Genomic DNA, 20,426 nt, shown 5'->3' with positions numbered 1-20,426 from the left:
AAACATGCGTAAATCAGTCACTAATAAGTCACCACAGCACCAGTCTGGCAAGAGAGCCCTGTGCAGAGGGGACCACACAGGCTCAAGGAGACCGGAAGCTCACTTAGAAGAGGAGGTACTTATAAATGAGGGAGGGAATTGGGGAAAATGACCTTCAGTGAATTGAGTTTCATTGTTATGCGCTCAATATTTATTCAGGATCATCATTATGAAATAAACATTTCCACTGTCTGACTCAGGGACCCCATTAAAGGATTGTCATGAGAAACTTCTTTAGTTTCCTCTTGCTCCGCAGAACAAAAGCAGCACTTTGCTCTCCCCTCCAAGTGTGATTTCTTAAGACATTTCCCGACTCCCCTTGAACTCCAGAAATGTTACAGACAGGTTTCTGTTCATGGGTGAATCTTGTATTTACAATCATGGCTGAACTAAAAAGGGTTTCATTTTATTTTCTTTTGGACCAATACTCTTATTTTTTTTTAAATACCTCAAATTCTCTTTTTGGAAAAGATGGAGAGAAAATAGTTAAATTTAAATGTCAAGCTCTATAATCCATTCATAACCAAGATCCACAATTTGTATGTCTTAGTTCCGCTGAGTTAGAATTGGGATGGGGAAATACATATTTATTGAGCACTTATAATGTGTCAAGCAATTTGTTATGTGCTTTACATACGTTATCTAAATTATGTCTCCCAACAATATCATGACTTTGGTACCAACCTCCCATTTTACAAATGCAGGGAAAATGAGATTCAGCGAGGATGGCGTAAGACAATTTGTAGGGAGCTCTTTGAGGGGCTGGAAGATACCGCGGTAGTGCAAGGTCCGTTGTATTTCTGATCAGGGTCTCTTCCTCTCTCAAACTTTATGGTTTGATTGTCAAATACCTCCAATCCCCACTCAAGTGACTTTTCAAATGCAAATCCCAAGTCTCAGCCATTCTACATCAGGTACATGCACTCATTAATTTAATAAATGTAATGTATTGCTAGCTGAGGCCCATCTGGGGATGAATCAGAAAGAGATGAATCAGAAATGCACTCTGCTCTGAAGGGAGTTTATAAACTATTAGAGGGAGAAAAACACACATATGATAATTAAAACCAATACATCAGCGCATCCCTATCCAAGACAAGGAGCCACTGAGATGTTCTCTGCTCACCACCAGATGGTGATGGAAGGGGACGCACAGCAATGAGAACAGTCTTGAACAACTACATTTGCGATAATACTTGGAAACATTGGATTTGACATCCCGTAAGAGAAACGTGACCACACACCTGGCTGGTGGGGCGAACTAGTCCCGGGTCTTCCATAACCCCTTCTCCATCATGCAACAAGGCAAGAATGGGGTAAAGAACAGGGGAAAATTTATATTTTTAGTCCCTTTTCTCAGTTCGACCAGGGACTATCACTCTCCCGACTCAGCAGATGGCAGACCAGACAGTTTTGTCTGATGAGCTAATTAGTTTTCAGCTCCTCATTATCACCTTACAATGGAGTCTAGAATAAAAGCTTGAAGTGCAGGATGTTTAAAGGGCTTATTTGAATGCAGTAAAGTGCATTCTTTAAGTTAAATTCTTTCATCAGAAATGGGCTTTATCTGCTCCGGAGGCATGAAGATTTAGGAGAAAACTGCTAATAGAGTAGCTTGTCTCTAATATGGAGATGTTGTCAAAAGCGGGATGTGCATTCCAGACAACCGCAGATAAGCCACATTTTGTAGTGAAAGGAAACTGGGACCAGAAGACCTGAATTCTAGTCTCATCTCTGCCACTAATTAATTCCATGGCTGGGGGCACATTGGCTTCCCTGAGCCCCATTCCCCTATCTGTGAAATGAACTCACTGGGCGAGGTCCTTCCAGGGCTCAAATTCTATCTTGCTAACACTTCGTTAGGGTCAACCCAGCAGTCTTCTACGGCACATTTATGAGATGTCATTTCTTCAGATAAAATAATTTTCAGAATTGTTAAGCATTAGAAACTTTTTTTTTTTTTACAGAGTATAATTGCTTTGGCAGATCCATCTGTCTCCTGCAACAGCGTTCAACACACCATGTGCCCACATGCACTAGTCGAACTGGCAGATGCTGAGCCTGAACAACAGAAAGTTAAGGTCTATGGAGGTGAAATGACAGCCAAGCTTCAACCCCTTGCCGGACAACCACATTAAAGAGGATTGCTAACACCTGGAATTCCCCGGGCAGCAAGGCATGCTGGCTGAGCTAGTGAGAAGCTGGGGAGCTAGGTTCCCCATCTTCGATGTCTAGCTCCCACTTGGCGCTTGATAATTATTGCATACAGACAGGATACAAAGCATTTCTGCACAACAGTTAAATGCACCTGAGATGCAGAATTTTTCCGGGCCAACGTCTGTTTTTTTCTGACATGCCATAGAAGCTATGAACACTTCCAAACAGCAAATGTCTCTCCCCTTCATTTTGCCAATGCTCCAGACCTGCACGGCCACAGTTGGTAGCCACTAGTCACATGTATCTCTTTACATTTTAATTGTAATTAATATTAGATGGAATTTAAAATTCAGTTTCTTAGTTGCACCTGCCACATATCAAGGATCCAATAGCCACATACGACCAGTGGAAACCAGAGGGGACAGTGCAGGTCTAGACCATTTCCAGCATCACAGAAAGATACACGGACAGTGCTATTCCAGACTGAGCATTCTTAACACCGTGTAAGTCCCTTTGGGTTTGACTTGGAGTACACAACCAACATTGACACATTCTTTGTGAGTTACCAACATGATAAGAACTCCACTGGGTGTCATCTGGAGGCTGGGAAGGTGGGACTTAATTCATGGTATAATTGAGTGATTTCTCTCTCATTTGTCTTTGGAAAAATACCAAGTGCTGTCACCAAAACAGCTCTAAGAGTACCTACCATTGGGAAATCTCAAGTCAGAGTAAGAAATGTTAAAGAAAAAAAAAAATCAAATGAAGAACCTGTGCTCTTTTCATTAATTCATAACTTAAACGTCATGCTTATTTTCATGTTTCATATACTTACATTTATATCCTTTATACGAATAGGTTTGTAAATTGTGCAGAGGTATCATCTAGAGGAAGAATACTCTAAAACTATTCCACTACTTAGGCTCTACCTTCCTGGTATTTCCCTTTTTTTTCTTATTTCACTGTCTTATATACAGCATCTTTTTCTTTTATTTGATCTAATTAAAATGTGGGCTTTTATTGGCCTTTATAGACTTCTCATTGTGGAGATTATTTTTTCCTTTTGACTCCTCTTTCTTGAAAAGGTTAATTCATAAGGAAAAAGAATGAGCTGATGATCATTCCTCTGTGGCCACTAATACTTTTTATTTATTTATTTTTCATCTTAAGTAAAGTCTACATCCAATGTGGGGCTTGAACTCACGACCCCAAGATCAAGAGTTGCATGCTTTACCAACTGCACCAGCCAGGTGCTACCTATGGCCACTCATGCTTTATCTGCTTTTCTTTCTTCCTTTGAAAGATGCCCTTCCACTCCTTCATTTGAGGTATTCTACTCGAAGCATAAAATAGCACACCTTAGTAACCTACATTATGTGTAGGAGGAATTGCTTCATATTTCTACAAATGCTTCCTTTTCCAAAAAATGGAATTAGAGACTACTGATTTATATCAGAAATTATTCAACACTGGAGAGGCTAGCATCCCTCTAAGGATAAATCATGGATATATATGGGGTTTACCATCAGCTTCTACCCCCCTTCCTCTAGTTCCAGTTCCGTGGTTTTCTCCCAGGACCCCTGCCTCCTCTACTCTGGGCGGCTGGTCAAAACCTGGGCACAGGTGTTGGTACAAAGATGGCCTACCTGCTGATCAGGAACACCAACAGCTTCAGTGCATACCCTTCCACCTGCCCCGGAATTCAGACCTGACGTCCCCACTGTGTTCCTGATGGAGAACAGAACCAGTGCAGGAGAGAGACATGGGAGGTGAAGACAGAGAAACTGTAGACTGGGGACATCTCTGAGCCCTCCATTCTGCCAGCCTGGTGGTTGGACTTTTTACTCCAGGATCCTTTGCACTCCTAACTAATATGCATGGAATTTCTACACATCTGACTTCCAATGGATCCTACAATTCTTCATAGTGTGTGGCTTAAATTGTGAAAGTCTTTTGAAAAACATCTTAATCTGGTGTTAATGCCAAGCAAATTATTTCTGAAAACTGACAAGGATTTTAACAGAGAAAAACTTTCCTCAAACTACCTAATTAGCAGCAGTGCAAGAAGATGGTGGTGAGATTCTCCCAAATTAATAGGTGCATTGTTAAGTGAATTATGTAATATTAAAATATCACCGAGGGGACAGAGCTAGAGACAAATGTCCTCATCGGGGCTGGATGGAGCTCTTCTGGAGAACCATGTTATAAAGTTCTTTAATTTAAAAAATTACATTTCCAAGGCCTAATATTGTCAGAAAGACAAATCATCTGGCTCAGTAAGAAATATAGATTTAAAGGATTGTACTTAAGGGCCTAGCACGGTGGCTGTACATCATTGTCAAGTGTGAAGGAGTAGGAACACAGAAGCGGCATACCTTTTTTCACGGGCGAGTGTGGGTGGAAAAGGTATTCTTCAACATCTCTAAATCTGAGATGGCTGAGAGCCCAAACTCTTGCTGATACACTGCCAGACACATGTGCTGTTTTCTTATAGGTTTTATGATTATTGAGGGGTGGTGAGGCCAACAGATCAAGAGATGACTTCCATTAAAAAGATAGTTTGTGTTTCACAGATCCCAAGAGGAAGGAAGAAGCCACACCATCGGGGCTACTCCAGGGAAGCACCAGGGTCCATCAGGAGGCAGAAGGAGAGGGGAACATGTGGATAAGATCCTTTATCATGGTTTCTGTAGGAAGGAACCGGGGAGGCAGGATGAGCAGCCTTAGGGTGGGCTACTTTGAGTAACATCAATGGGGTGTGGGGCACAGGGGCTGTCCCCAGTTGTCTGGTCCCTGGCCCTGGGGTGTTCAGGGCAGCAGAATAGTGTGAGAGCCCCATAGAGGAGGTGGGGGCATGTGGGCGTTGGATTGGTTGGTTTGCATATGAAAGGCCTGCCTCTCTAAGAATTGGCTTCCCCAGGAGGAGCCATAACTCCAAGATCAGCGAAGTCCCAGATGTCCAAGCCTCAGATACAGAAAATAAAGGGAGCTGAGAAACAAAGCAGAGCCAGCCTGTTCTTTTTATTTAAAAAAAAAAAATTATTTATTCATTTGAGAGAGAGAGAGCATGAGTAAAGGACAAGCAGACTCCCTGCTGAGCAGGGAGCCCAACGTGGGACTGGATCCCAGGACCCCAGGATCATGACCTGAGCCAAAGGCAGACGCTTCACCGACTGACCCACCCAGGCGCCCCTAGAACCAGACTGTTCTTGTAAGGTGCCCCCGTGAAGAAGTTTTGCCGCTCACCACCAACACGTTTCATTTCCCCATTATCAGTATCTGCAATGCACCAAGGGTGTTCTCCAAACTGATAATGTTGTGTGCGTTCTAGAAGACACAGCCCCTCACTCTATCTCCCAAATCCCTCCCCGCTCCCCCTCAAGGGATCTCCAGCACTTTGGAAACTCTAGGTTCTAGTGACGACTGTAGGCCCTGAAGGAAGCTCTCTCAGCAGGTCTAGCACCAGGCCCCGGGCTCCCTGAGCATCCCAGCAAAGGGCTGTCCCCTTCATCACACCTGCGGTGGCCCCTGCACTTCCCAATCAGAAAGCAAAAACTAAAGTCAAAAAACTGCAGCCTATGAGCCCATGAGAGCATGTCCCTTTTTCTCCAGCCTAGGAAGAAAACCAACAAACCGAAAATTAACTTTCTCTCACTTCGAACCCCCGTCTGCCCCAAAGGCCCAAGTAGCCTGAGCAAAGATGCAGAAGGAAGGAGAGAACCCAGATGGGGCCAGGGCTCCTTAACCTGAAGGGGAATGGAACACCAAAGAGAACAGAGCTGGGCATGGGGACTGTGCTGCAGGCAGGAGAAGCAGAGGGGCCTCCCCGTGAGGCAGTGCTTCTGCCCGCTCAGCTCCATACCCCGTCACCCGGCCAGGCTCCAAGAACAGTCTGCCGGGTGCCCCTTCCTTCTGACTCACCTGGTACTGGCTGCAGCCTGGACAGTGGGGGGTTTAAAAGTTCCCCCAAGGGGCACCTCGGTGGCTCAGTTGGTTAGGTGTCTGTCTTCGGCTCAGGTCATGATCCCAGGGTCTTGGGATCGAGTTCCGGTCCCGCTCCCTGCTCAGCAGAGAGCCTGCTTCTCCCTCTCTCTCTCTGCTCCCTCTCTCTCTCAAGTAAATAAATAAAATCTTAAAAAAAAAAAAAAAGTCTCCCCCAAGACTCTAATGTTTAGCCAAAGTTGAGAAGCACCTCTGTAAGGAGATATTGCAAAATATTACTTCTGATTTTTTTTAACGTAATAAAGGAACTGCAAAACAGAACCAAGGGTGGTGAGTCGTGAATCCGTAACCTGGAAGGTCAAAAGGAATACTCCCACACAACACAGCAAAGCGCACCGAGAACCTGAAATCATTTGCGTTTATTTCCTAAATGCTTATCTAGTCCCTATGCGTAAGGCATTGTCATGAGTGCTTTGCAAATATTAACTTGATTACAGTCCTTGGGGGCCTATGGGATTGGTGCTCTTCTTACCTGCTTTTTATAGACCAGTAAACAGAGGCTGGGACAGAACATGTACATAATTCAACTTAACTCAAATGTCCCAGGGACACAAGCAAGAAGGTGAGACGCAGGTACAGACCGGGGAGACGCAGTCCCGGGGAGCCCTCAGGGTGCACCCTGGGGCCCTGATCCTGTTCAAATGCAGATTCTGATTCTGGAGGCTGGGCTGGCTCAATGGTGATGCTCCAAAGGTAGAAGGAGAAGAATTTATGCATAACCTTAGGTCCAAAAGAGAACAGAAGAGGGACAAAGAATAGTAAATGACATAACAGAAGAGGAGCTGAAGAAAGACTTGGAAAGAGCTTATTTTCAATTGATCCAAAGGTTAATGAAAATGAGACCCTTGGCGGCCATGAGGTCCACACCAGTGTCCAGAGTCACTCTATTGCTTACAAAGTAGGAGTGAGCCCTTCCCTCCCAAAGGAGTGTAGCCCATCCCTACAGAAGGGATGCTGACAGGCCACCAAGGCTGGGACATGGGGCAACAACACGGGGGGGAGCACTCGGGGGACAGCAAAGATGCTTCCATCTGTCCAAAGATCCTGCCTCTGCGTGGACGAAAGGCGTCTTAGCCTTGCGAGGACTCAGAAACAATTAGGCCAGGTCATTTTCTGAGAGAACTTCCTGGGGAAATGACCAGCCAGGGGAATAATATTCATTCAGAACAATGGTATCAAAGCAAAAGAAACCAGAAAAAGCAGTGAGCTTTAAAACATAATGAATTTTGGGCGCCTGGGTGGCTCAGTTGGTTAAGCGACTGCCTTCGGCTCAGGTCATGATCCTGGAGTCCCGGGATCGAGTCCCGCATCGGGCTCCCTGCTCAGCAGGGAGTCTGCTTCTCCCTCTTCCCGCTCCCCCCTCTTGTGCTCTCTCTCTCTCTCACTCTCTCTCTCAAATAAATAAATAAAATCTTTAAAAAAAAAAAAATAAAAAAAAAAAAAAAATAAAACATAATGAATTTTAAACCAAAAAGCATAATGGCCCCAGCGTATCGTAAACCGTCATAGGTATTGGTTTGAATGAAGAAAATTCAATTTTATCTTGCAGGGAGAGGGCAGAACGAGGTGGGCTGGTGGAGCTGTAAGGAGCTATCAGCTCTCTTTGTCGGCATCTTGAGGAGAGAGAAGCAGCAAGGATCACTTAGGAACAGAGAGAGCTTCAGTCAGGCCCAGGAAGCCAGTGGAAGCACGTTTCTTCAGGAGTTATGTAGTGAATATTCCAGAGGCTCACTCAGGGCACAACGTGGGAAGGGTGAGGGCCTCACTAGACTGTCCCTTCTCTAGGTTCATCTTCACGTCTTGGGTTCACCTAAAATGGAAGGGGGAGGGACACCAAAGGCCTTTCCCGTTATGGGCTTCGAACAGTCGTCACTTTGCTCTGGAGGAAAGCCATCTTAAGAAACATTCACTGCAGCAGAAGTGTGCAGACCCCACATCCACACGCACGTGGCCTGGACCACCACACTGGGCCCACAACACTGACCGAGAACATGTAACAGGAAACATAATTATTTTAGCCCCAACCGACATTTTCTCAAACTTTTTCTCATCATAACATTACAGGTTCACCTTGAAATCCACCACTCTGGCACAACAAATTATTTTTCTGCTTGCCTTTGTGAGAGTATCCACGTACCTATCTGGGTTTTACATAGTCTGAACTCTGTGTGATACTTTTGTTTCATGCTATCCTTTCCCAGATCCTAGCCCAGTTGTTATGTTTAGCATTCTAACGACTATGCGATGTGCATTTGTCGTGCTATAATTTACTCATGCAAACCCTGGGCAATGGATATTTATACTATATTCCAAATGGATTTTTGCTAAGTTGAGAGATGCAGTGACAAAGACTGAAAGGTTTTAATTTGAGGATTTTGTTCGTCCTGAGAACAATGCCAGCGGAGAGTTGAGAAGCCAGTGTGAGAACACTGACTGTGAGGATCTGTCTGAGAGACAGGACACATCTGGACGTGGCCATCACATCCTGAGGCCATCGTCAAAGAGGAGTAGGAGGATGGAATGGTCTGGACTCCATCTGGGAAAGTCTGAGCAGGACCCTGAGAGAGTCTGATGAACATCCTGGTTGGGGATCTGTGAAGATTAATGATCAGGGCAAGAAGCAGGTTAGGCTGGACGAAGAACGTCCCGTCCGCACCTCCCCTGGGCCTCTGGCAACTCTGCACCTACCCCCCGTGCTCTGGGCAGCATGCTGTGCCCTGGACACAGGGACACTTGCGTGGACAGCATAGGTCAGGACCGGCAAGGAAGTGCCCACTCGGCAGCAGGAGCTAGGAAGCTACGGTGATCGTGACCAGCCCAGCCCCACAGCTCTTTACAACAAGCCTTAGGGGGTTTCCTAACACAGGATTTATGACAATGGAAGGGGGGGTTTGCTGAAAATTGCTAAACTCACCAAATTGAATAAGAAAACTAGGTGCTTCGGGGTATGTTAACTCACCCAAGACTCACGGTTCTTGGACATTCACAAAGGTTAGCTCCCAAGACTTTTAGAAATTCCCAAGTTTATGACGCCATACATGCTTGTATAGTCTTCTGGTTTTCTCTGAAAAACCTGTTTCCACTGACAGTCATTTCTTTCCAGGGAGTATCCTCACGCTGCATGCTAACCAGCTTTCAACTTGGGTTGAGTTCTCTCTCTGCCTCGATGAGCGTGGGGCAGAATTGACCAGAGGGCTTCTTAGACAGTTCCACCCATCAGGGGGCTGTCACTGGTGGACAGAATGAGGCTGGATCTCTGAGCACTCACAGCCTCTGAGGCCAGGGCCCTGGGAAGCTTGGCTGCCCTGAGAAATGCTCATATTGTTGTCTCAATGAAATAACCACCCCCATCAGCCAGCCTGAACTCCAGAGAGCAGTCGCAGGGGGAAATACCGTGTTTGTGGGCAAACAAGCGCTGCCCTAGGGCTGCAAAGGAGAAAAACAAAGCAGAATTTACAAAAATGAAATCTAAGAAGCTGCTTTGATTCAATTACCAAATCCGCTCATGCTGTTGTTCTTCTGCCCAAATAAGCAACAATTTGAGTATATAAAATCTATCAAGCCAGTTTGAACTACTTGTTTTTTTCACATTACTTGAGATGAAGAGGATGGGTAAAATTCAGAGAAACAATCCCTCACCCATGACCAGTGAATTCTTTCCTAAAACACATGGCTGCCCCCCAACAAAGCTATGTCCTTCCATGTGCATCTAACCATGCCCACTGACCAAATGCCTCACCTCAGCATGCTGCAGATACTACCAGTGCTCTTGGACAGAACATGAACCAAAAAGCATCAAAAGAGGTGAGCACCTCTCTGCTGAGGGCAGGGTACGCGGTCTCTAGCAGGTGGTATCTTAGCCTGGGGAAGACAGCACCCACTTAAAGCGCCAGGACTGACCCCAGGTGAGCAAAATGCCCAAAGTGCATTTTGTCCCTTAAGAAAGATTAGATGTCACTATCCTTTTCATTTTCTGGGAAGTCTTAGCTCTGCAACTTTCCAGTATGTCCTCACCACATGTTTTCTCAGACCCTGCACTGTTGCCCCTGTGTTGAGTCTGTTGGCTCATTGAGCACTCTGTAGGGGAACCTGAGCCACCGGCATTTTAGCAGAATAGGCAGCGTGTGCAGTGAGCCCATAATCACATGCCACCCAATCTCTTGGCTCTGCAAGTGAGCCTCCACTAAATAATAGTAGAGGCGATGATAAAATACTTAATATTTATGAATTGTTTGCTTTGATGTAGTTACTGTTCTAAATATTTTCATATGTTAATTTAGACCTTAAGTATTTATTATTCCATTACAAACACAGTAAGAGTCAGATGGAGATTTCCAGAACAGAAGATGGGCCTAGGCTATTATTCACGGGGGTAGGAATGGGAGGCAAGCTCAAAGGGCCCAAAGGAGGAAAAGATACTGATTCCAGTGTTAGGCCATTGCGGCCAATGGTCCCAATTTTAGGAAGCTGAGGGCATGTTGCACTGATTCCAAAACAATATTATCTTACTAAATGTGTATTTAAATAACAGCCATGATGTATACTCCAAAGGATTGGAAGCCAGAACACAGAACATCTGTTGAAAGTAAGAGATTCCAAACACCATAGTCACTGTTGCGGGATGTCGCAAGCTCCTGTAAGCCCACCCTGGACACTGATGGCTGGCACAACCCTGTATTGTGTGTGTTCTGTGCTGCACGGCCAGAGGGGAAGACAGAAAACGCTCTATTAATTGTGCTTGTTCAGGATCTTTCTTGCAGTTCTTTCTTCTGGCCTGTTTCAAATGCTGTTTTTCTCCCAAAGCTATCTTGTAGACACTCATCTTAATTTGGATGCTCTCCCTAGAGGAGCCCATTTCTTCTTTGGCTTCATATAGATAAATTTTATATGAAAATACACCCTAGGGGTGCCTGGGTAGCTCAGTCGGTTAAGCGTCTGACTCTTGGTTTCAGCTCAGGTCACGATCTCAGGGTTTTGACATTGAGCCCCACATTGGGCTCCACACTCAGTGGGGAGTCTGCTTGAGATTATTTCTTTCTCCCTCTTCCTGTGCTCCTCCCCCACTGGTGTTGTCTCTCTCTCCCCCAAATAAAAATAAATCTTTAAAAAAAGAAAAGAAAGGGCGCCTGGGTGGCTCAGTTGGTTAAGCGACTGCCTTTGGCTCAGGTCATGATCCTGGAGTCCCTGGATCGAGTCCCACATCGGGCTCCCTGCTCGGCAGGGAGTCTGCTTCTCCCTCTGACCCTCCCGACCCTCCCCCCTCTCATGTGCTCTCTCTCTCAGTCTCTCTCTCTCAAATAAATAAATAAATAAATCTTGAAAAGAAAAAAAGAAAATACACACTAAATAAACATACCCACTCCAGATTTATCTCCTGAGCTCCCAAACTTATGCAACAGCTTAGTGGGCATCTCTATTTGGATGCCCCTTAGCTCTGCAGTCTCATCACCTTCCCTTGAAAGGTGGTGGTCTTGTTTCCCTAGGCTCCACCTTATCAAATTGCATCCATTTATGAAAGGTGGAAATGCAGCACTGTTCTTCACCCACAACCACCAAAATCTTATAAAATACACTTCTCTGCATCTCTCAGAGCACCTCGTTTCTTTGGCTTACTTAAACTGCCCTAGTTCAATTTTTCACCATTTATCCCTTGTTTACTCCAACAGCCTTTTAACTGTTTCTGCTCTTTTCCAGCCTTGAACTCTCCACATTGCCAGAATGGTGCACTTACTGACTTGTAAATCTGCAATCACCCCCATATTTAAAATCTTCCTCTGGAGCCCCAGAGCCTTCAGAATAAAATCTGACATCTGTGGTTGACATCCTATGTCCTTCAAGATCTTGTCCTGGCATTTTCTCACCCTCACACACTCACACCCCCCACCTCCTACTCTACCTTCCAGCTACTCTGATAGAAATGCACCAGCCTGAACACATTTTGTTCTGTCCTACTTTCATGTGTAAATTTCCCTTACTAAGGGGTTAAGCTCTGGCTAAGCTCTTTTCACCCTTCAAGACTCAGTTCCTCTTTCTCCACATCTGCTTTTCCTATAACAAGATGTAGTTACATCTACTGATGAGCAATTGAAAGCAGGATGGAGCAGGGAAGCAAGTCTCCCCAAACTTGAGTTATGTTTGCTTCTCACTGCCTTAATGGGCTGCATAGGATAACAAGGTCAATCCATCAGTTAAATATAATCAGTTGGATACGATAATTTTAAACACATATGCACCTAACTACTTAACCTCACAGTAACATGAAGCAAAAACTAACAGAAAAAAAAAGGAGAAATAAACAATTCAACAGTGATTGGAGATCCCAGTATACCACTTTCAGTAATATATAAAACAGCTAAATACAAGACCAACAAGGAAACAGAAGATTTGAACAATACTAACAAGCAACTAGCCCTAACAGATATCTACAGAATCCTCCACTGAACAACATCAGAGCACATCTTCCTCTCACTCAAGTATACCTAGAATATATCCAGGATAGACAATAAGTTAGGACGTAAAGCAAGCCTTAATAAATTTCAAATGACTGAGATCATAAAATGTGCATTTTCTGACCACAGTTGTAATGAAATTATGAATCAATAACATAAAATAATATGACAAATTTTAAAATGTGAAAATCAATGAGTCAAAAAAGAAATCACAAGGAAAATTAGAAAATACTTTGAAAACAAAAATACAACATACCAAAATTCATGGGAAGCAACTGAAGCTGTGCTTCAAGGGAAATTTATGGCTGTAAACACCTACATTAAAAAAGAAGAAAGACCTCAAATCAGTAATCTAACTGTCCAACTTAAGCAAACTGAAAAAGAAAAAAAACTAGTTAAATTCAAAGCAAGAGGAAGGAAAAAACAATAAAAGTTAGAATGGTAATAAATGAAATAGAGTATAAAAAACCAATAGAAAAAATTTTTGAGACCAAAAATTTGTTCTTTGAAAAGATCAACAAAATTGACAAGCTTTCCATGAGACTGAGCAAAAGAAAGGAGACTTACATTACTAAGGACATGAATGAAAGAGGAGAGATCACTACTGACCATACACAAATAAAAAGGACTATGAGAGAATACTGTGAACAATTGTATGCCAACAAATTAGCAATCTAGATGAAATAGACAATTCCTTAAAAGACACAAACTACTGAAACAGACTCAAAAGGAAAAGGAAAATTTGAAGGGATCTATAATAAGTAAAGTGATTGAATTAGAAATCAGAAAAAGTACCCACAAAGAGGAGTCCAGAATAACATGACTTTACTGGTAAATTCTACGAAATGTTTTAAGACAACATCAATCTTTTACAAACTCTTCCAAAAAACAGAAAAGACAGAAACAATCCTCAATTCCGCCTATGAGGCCAGTATTAATGGCACCACAACTAGGCAAAGACATCACAAGAAAAGTGCAGACCAATATCCTTTATGAATATAAACACAAAAATCCTCAACGGAATACTATCAAACTGCATCCAGCAGTATATCAAAAGGATTCTACAACATGACTAAGTGGGTTTTATTCCAGAAATCCAAGATTAGCTTAACATCCAAAAATCAACCAACATAATAACTAATAAGTAATATAAAAAAGACCAAAAACACATAACTATGTCAACTATCACAGAAAAAAAAAAAAAAAAAAAGCTGTGACAAATTCCAACATCCTTTCATGATAAAAACTCTCCACAAACTAAGGATATGAAGGAATTCCCTCAACCTGATAAAGGTCATCTGTTAAAAACTTACAGCTAATATTGCAGTTATTAATGAAAAACTGAATGTTATCCCCTAAGATTTCAGCACTTCTATTCAAGGTTTTACTAGCCAGGACAATTAGGCAAGGTAAAGAAATAAAAGGTATCCAGCCTAGAAAAAAACTCTATTTACAGATGCCATAATCTTAAACATAGAAAATCTTAAAGAATACACATGCACATGTACACAAAATTAATATAACTAATAATTGTGTTCAGCATGATTGTCAGATACAAGATCAATATTAAAAAATCAATTTTATTTCTATACACTATAGATTAATAATCTACAAAGGGAATTAAGAAAACAATTCTAAAAAAAAAAAAATCTAACCAGCCTCAGAAAGAATACAATTAAAAATAAATATTTTAAGTACAAAACTATACACTGAAAATTATAAAATATTGTCAAAAAAAATTAAAGGAGATCTAAGTAAATGGGAATAATCCCATATTCACAGACTGTAAGGCTTAATATTGTTGAAATTAAAAGTACTAACTAAAGTGATCTATGGATTCAGTGCAGTCCCTATCAAAATCTTTGATTTCCTCTTTGTGGAGCTAATGCTGATATTCATATGGAAATGCAAGGGACCCAGAATGGCCAAAACAGTCTTGAAAAAGAACAACAGCCTTGGAGAACTCTCACTTCCCAACTTCAAAAACTACTATCAAGCTACAGTCATCAACACAGTGTGATATTGGCATCAGGATAGACATATAGGTCAAAGGTATAGAATAGCGAAGCTAGATAAAGCCCTTATATTTATGGTCAATTGATTTTTTTCAACAAGGATGGGAAGACAAATCAATGAGGAAAGAATGGGTTTTTCAACAAATGATGTGAAAATTGGATCACACATGAAAAAAACAAAAACAAAAACAAAAAAACAACAGAGTTAGACCCTGATCTCACACTGCACACAAAAGTAACTCAATTGAATCAAAAACCTAAATGTAAAAACTGAAACCATAAAAGTCCTAGAAGAAAACATACAAGTAAATCTTTATGACAATGATTTTTGTAGAGATGGCATCAAAAGCATGAGGAATTTTAACAAGTAGAAGATTAGACTTCATCAAAATTAAAAATTTTCCACTTCAAAGGACATTATCAAGAAAGCAAAAAGAAAACCCACAGAATGGGAGAAAGATTTGAAAAGCATTTATCTGATAAGGGTCTACTATCCAGAATATCCTAAAGAACTTAAAACTCAACAATAAAAATACAAATTACCTTATTTCTAAATGGACAAGTGATTCGAATACATATATCTCTAAAGGAGGTACATACATAAATGACAAATAAAAAAACATTTTTAAAAAAGCTTGACATCATTAGTGATTAGGAAAATGCACATCAAAATCAGGATACAATGAGATACCATGTCACGCACACTAAGATGGCTAAAACAAGATGATAGATGGTAACAAGTGTTGATGAGGATATAAAGTAGACCCCCTCTACATTGTTGGTGGGGTTGAAATATGATGCATCACTTTGGAAAACAGTTGGGCAGCTCCTCAAAATGTTAAACATGGAGTTACCATGAGACACAGAAATTCTACTCCTTGGATTACACCCAGAGAATTAAAAACATCCACGAAAATATTTGTGCATGAATATTCAAAGCAGCATTATTCACCAAAAAGTATAAACAACCTCAATGTCTATCAACTTATGAATGGGTAAACACAACGTGTTATATTCATACAATGCATTATTATTTAGTCATAAAGAATGAAGTACTAATTCATGTCACCATGTGGATAAATCTATAAAACCTTTATTCTAACTACAGCTAGACACGGAAGATCACATACTGTAGAATTCCATTATAAGAAATGTCCCGAAGAGGCAAATCCATAAAGACCTAGAGTAGATTAGGGGTTGCCAGAGGATAGAAAACCACAGGGTGCTAGTTTCCTGCAGGCAGTGATGGTTACACAACTCTGTGGATATGCCAAAAACCACTGATTTTTACACTTCAGGAGGGTGAGTTTTGGTACATAAATTATATCTCAGTAAAGCTGTGACAGAAAACAGAATTTGACCAGTGACATAGCAAGGGCATTAACATGGGGTCGTGTGAGCCCGGGAGGTAGTATCCACCATCTGACATTTTTATCTGACTACCTCTGCTTGTATTTATGCTCTACCTATGATTACTCATTTCACCATACCACCTCTCTTTCCTCCTCTTCTTCCACTTCCAGTTAAATCTGCATATCTCTGTAGTCTGATTGCCTCGGGGTTCTGTCTGTGATCGGCCACTGCCAAGATCAGCTCTGCCTAGCTGTCTGAGCACACGCAGGTTGGCATCTTCCATCTGCACGTGGACAGCCCAGCTTTGAGCCTTTGACAGGAGCCAGGGCCTTGGCCTTGTCCACCTCATTGTACAAGTGCTTCAACAAAATTTTAAGCAAGGCTATGTCACTTTTCCTTAGTATTTATCATTCAATCAACGAGCGGGTCTATTTCTTCCTTGTAAGAATGCCGATAGGTATCATAACGTGGCCATGTTAGTTATGTGGGCATTTGTAGGCAAGAGAAATACTGCAGGAAAAGCAGGTCTATTATGTTGTGTCAGATGAGATTTGGCAGGTCTTCCTGGCTGGCCTCAGAATGAGATCATTATATTACCTGAGAAGGGCATATATGTACTCAGAGGTTCAGATAATACAGAAGCTGAGGATTTGTAAACAGAATGGTGCTTTTTGCAAAGAATCTAACATCCTACTAGGATCTAAAAAAAGGAATATAATATGTGAAACAAGAGCCCTGCTGATCCCAGCTCAGAAGCATCTCTCACATCCTGCTCTGCTTCTCTGAACCACTGTTATTTCTCAGCTGCTCTGTTCCCAGACTTCACCCGGACCGTGGAGACGGCCCCCTAACTGTCCCTCTGCCTACAGTGGAATCTTCTGAAATTGGTCTTGAGCACGACCTCTAGATACATCTGTCTAAAAAGAACTGTGTCCATAATCCACAAGATTATAGTTACACCATAAGTGAAGCTCTGCTTCAGCATCCTTGCCTTGTCGCCCTTGGGATGCTGTCCTGAGGAGATCCCTCGAAGCTCTGGAGCATGTCATCCATGCCTTGAGCACCAGCAGGCACCACACTGAATGCCTTACTTCATACAACATACTTAATGCTCCTACCAGAAATGCCCCTCTTGACTGTCAAAGACATGAAATAAATCATCAGGTTCACTCAGGCACAAAGAGTATGGTTGTCCCAGATTCTCTAGGGTGCAACCACACCCAACCCCCTGGGCACCTAGGGACCCGTACACCATCACCCATGATGCTCTTCTCCCAACACATCCGCATTCCTTCTCGGCCTGCCATGCTGCTCTCAGGGCCCAGGCCAAATGTTGTCTCCCCCGTGAAGCCTCCCAGATCCTCAAAAGTTGCCACTGCTCACATCCTAGCAGAATTAGGATTATTTCTATTACTTTGGGTGTGTGGTCTCAAAGCCTGTGGGGTAGAAGCCATTTCTTTCTCAACAAGGGGTGATATGTAAGGGAAAGACATAGAAAAACATAATATCTCACTTATTTGAATCAAGGAATGCATGAGACTTAAAATTGGAATGTACTCTACAGACCCTGTGTATACAGTCCTAGAGACAACATTTCAGCGAATCTCAGAATTTCCAAGGAGGGGCTACTCACCATCACATAGGGCAGCTCAGTCCATTTTGTTTTTTTTTTTTCAAATAACTTGTTTGTTTTGTTTTGTTTTGTTTTTCAGTTCTTAGAATGAGAACCAAACCTTCCTGCTTTGCAGGAATACTCATTCCACCTGAGACATTCTTCTCCCCGGGACTCTTCAGAGATCTGCTCATGCACAGCTTGGCTAGGGAACCCTGTCCTGACCTTCCAGGCGGGTCAGGAGTCTCTGTCACCAACCCTCAGAGCTCTCTGTCCTCCTCCTTCACACATTTGTCACCACAGAAAACAAACAGAAGATGTAAATGTGGTTGTTTCTCGTCTGTGTCACTCTTAGAATGTGAGCTTGTCCCGCACTGTATCCCCAGGGCTGAACACCATACTTTGCATCCTGCGTTCACTTACTATCTATTAAATGAATTCAATGACTAGGTAAAATCATCCTTTGAGAGTTTATCCTGATATTGACCTGAAAACCATTTCCCTGTCATTTCTTACTATTAAGACCACATGGGGCGCCTGGGTGGCTCAGTCGTTAAGCGTCTGCCTTCGGCTCAGGTCATGATCCCAGGGTCCTGGGATCGAGCCCCGCATCGGGCTCCCTGCTCCACGGGAAGCCTGCTTCTCCCTTTCCCACTCCCCCGCTTATGTTCCTGCTCTCACTAACTCTCTCTCTTTGTCAAATAAATAAATAAAATCTTAAAAAAAAAAAAAAAAGACCACATGTTTGGGTGCCCTCCAAATACATAGATTGAAGCACTAACCCCTGAGATGATGATACTAGGAGGGGGTCCTTTGGGAGGTGATTAGGTTTACATGAGATCATGAAGGTGGGGCCCCCCAGTAGGGTTAGTGTCCCAATGAGATGAGAAGGCTTCTCCCTCCCTCTCTCTCCCTTCCCTTTCCTCTCCCTCCCTCCCCCCACCTCCATGTAAGGGCACAGCAAGAAGACTGCTGTCTGCAAACTGGGAAGAGTGCTCTCACCGGGGCTGTTGGCCAGCATCTTGATCTTGGACTGCCGCCAAGACTTCAGAACTGCAAGTTCTGTTGCTTAAACTTCCCAGTCTGTGGTCTCTTGTTAGAGCAGCCTCAACGGTCTGAGACACTTATCATTGATCAAATTATCCTCCAGTGGCAAAGATGCTCTCACTGGGGAGGTGGCCCTGTTGGTGCAGATTTCCATAGGGCCAACATTGGAAGTGGAAACATACCTCCTTCTGATTGGTGGGTACTGCCCCATACTTGATGTGGTCTGAGCTCCACTTGCTTTAACCTGCCGATATAAGGGCTCCACCTCAGGATCTGAGCCAGCCTAAGCAGCCCGAACACTCACCTGCCTCAAACCACCAGTTTCCCCATAGAACCAGAGCCCATGCCGATGTTCCTGGAGAAGCAGGCTCGTAGAGAGATGTTTTGAGTGCGGGATCTGTCTATGATATAATGGTTCTTGTTTTGGGATTAAAGTTTTTGTTTGGTCCAAAGCCAGTAAACGGGAGCTTTCTAGAATGTATGCAACTAAAAGCAGGCTTTTCCTGACCTCTTATTAACCCCCCCTCAGTGTTCTAAAAGGCATTGTAATCAGGCAAACGTTATGTTTGGTGTGGATATAAGCCTCTAAGCAATTATGACCTTCTACCTGGCCAACTTCATAAACTGATGTTAGCTGTGTGGCCCTGACGTATTTGAGATTTCTGCATGGGGTGTAGATAATTCGGGGGCCATCCTTGGGTCAGAGGGACCCAGAATGAAGGAGGCAAATAGGATTTTTTGCCCAACAGCTCTGAGTAGGGAGCCTGCAAACTCTCTCAAGCAGACTTGAGGAAAGATTACTGAAACCATCAGAGGTCTTTGCTCATCTTGGGGATCAACCAGTTGGAAGGTCAGGGGTTACAACTGCGGGCACAGGCTCAGGAATTCCACCCTGGCCCTCAGTGCACAGGTCCTGGGAAGCCTGAAGATGGTGTGATGGTGGGCCTCCAGGACTGCTTACACTGAGGGCTGATGGAAGGCTCAGACCCACGAGGGATAGCACAGCCAATAGTAGGTCCTCACAGAAGTTCTGCACTTGTGTTACATGGAAAAAATACAATGCCCGTCCACTGGCCCAATGTGCATACAAAAGATCATTTTCCTATCTTTGCTCTGATGAAGACAGGCAGAATTAGAGAATCTGTAAGATGTTCTATTTACCATGGGCTGTGTTTAACAGAATTGGTCCAAGTGGCTGGGAGCAAGGTTAGGGACCTCAATGGTGTCCTAGTCGGGGTTGTGCAGCCTGGCTTAGGCATAATCTGGGCTGTTTCCTTCACAGAGGAAAATGGAAGGAGCGGTGGGAAATGAGATACGGACATGTAGGTCCCCGTGGTGCAGGTCTGTGTCCTACCCACTTGACCTTTGCCGCAGATCGGCCAAGCACCCAGGGCTGGGCTTGGTCAGGGGACAGCTCAGCCCCTGGGTCAGTGTTACATCCACAAACCTGCTCACCCACCTTCTTCATCAAGTCCCAGCACTAAGGTCACTGACAGTATTCGATTCCAGCACTCCATTCCCTGGCTGCTAAGGTCTGGATGTTTGTGTCCTCCCAAAATTCTACATCAAAATCTTAACCCCCCATGTGATGCTGTTAGGAGGTGGTGCCTTTGGGAAGTGATTAGGTCATGAGCCTGGAGACCTCATAAATGGGATGAGTGCCCCTACAAGAGGAGACACAGCGAGCTTCTATCCGGTGTCTCTGTCCACCATGTACAAATGCAATTAGAAGGCATCATCCACAAACCCAGA

Source organism: Halichoerus grypus, chromosome 12 (assembly GCF_964656455.1).
Source record: "Halichoerus grypus chromosome 12, mHalGry1.hap1.1, whole genome shotgun sequence".
NCBI lineage: Eukaryota > Metazoa > Chordata > Mammalia > Carnivora > Phocidae > Halichoerus > Halichoerus grypus.
This window is presented reverse-complemented; position numbering follows the sequence as displayed.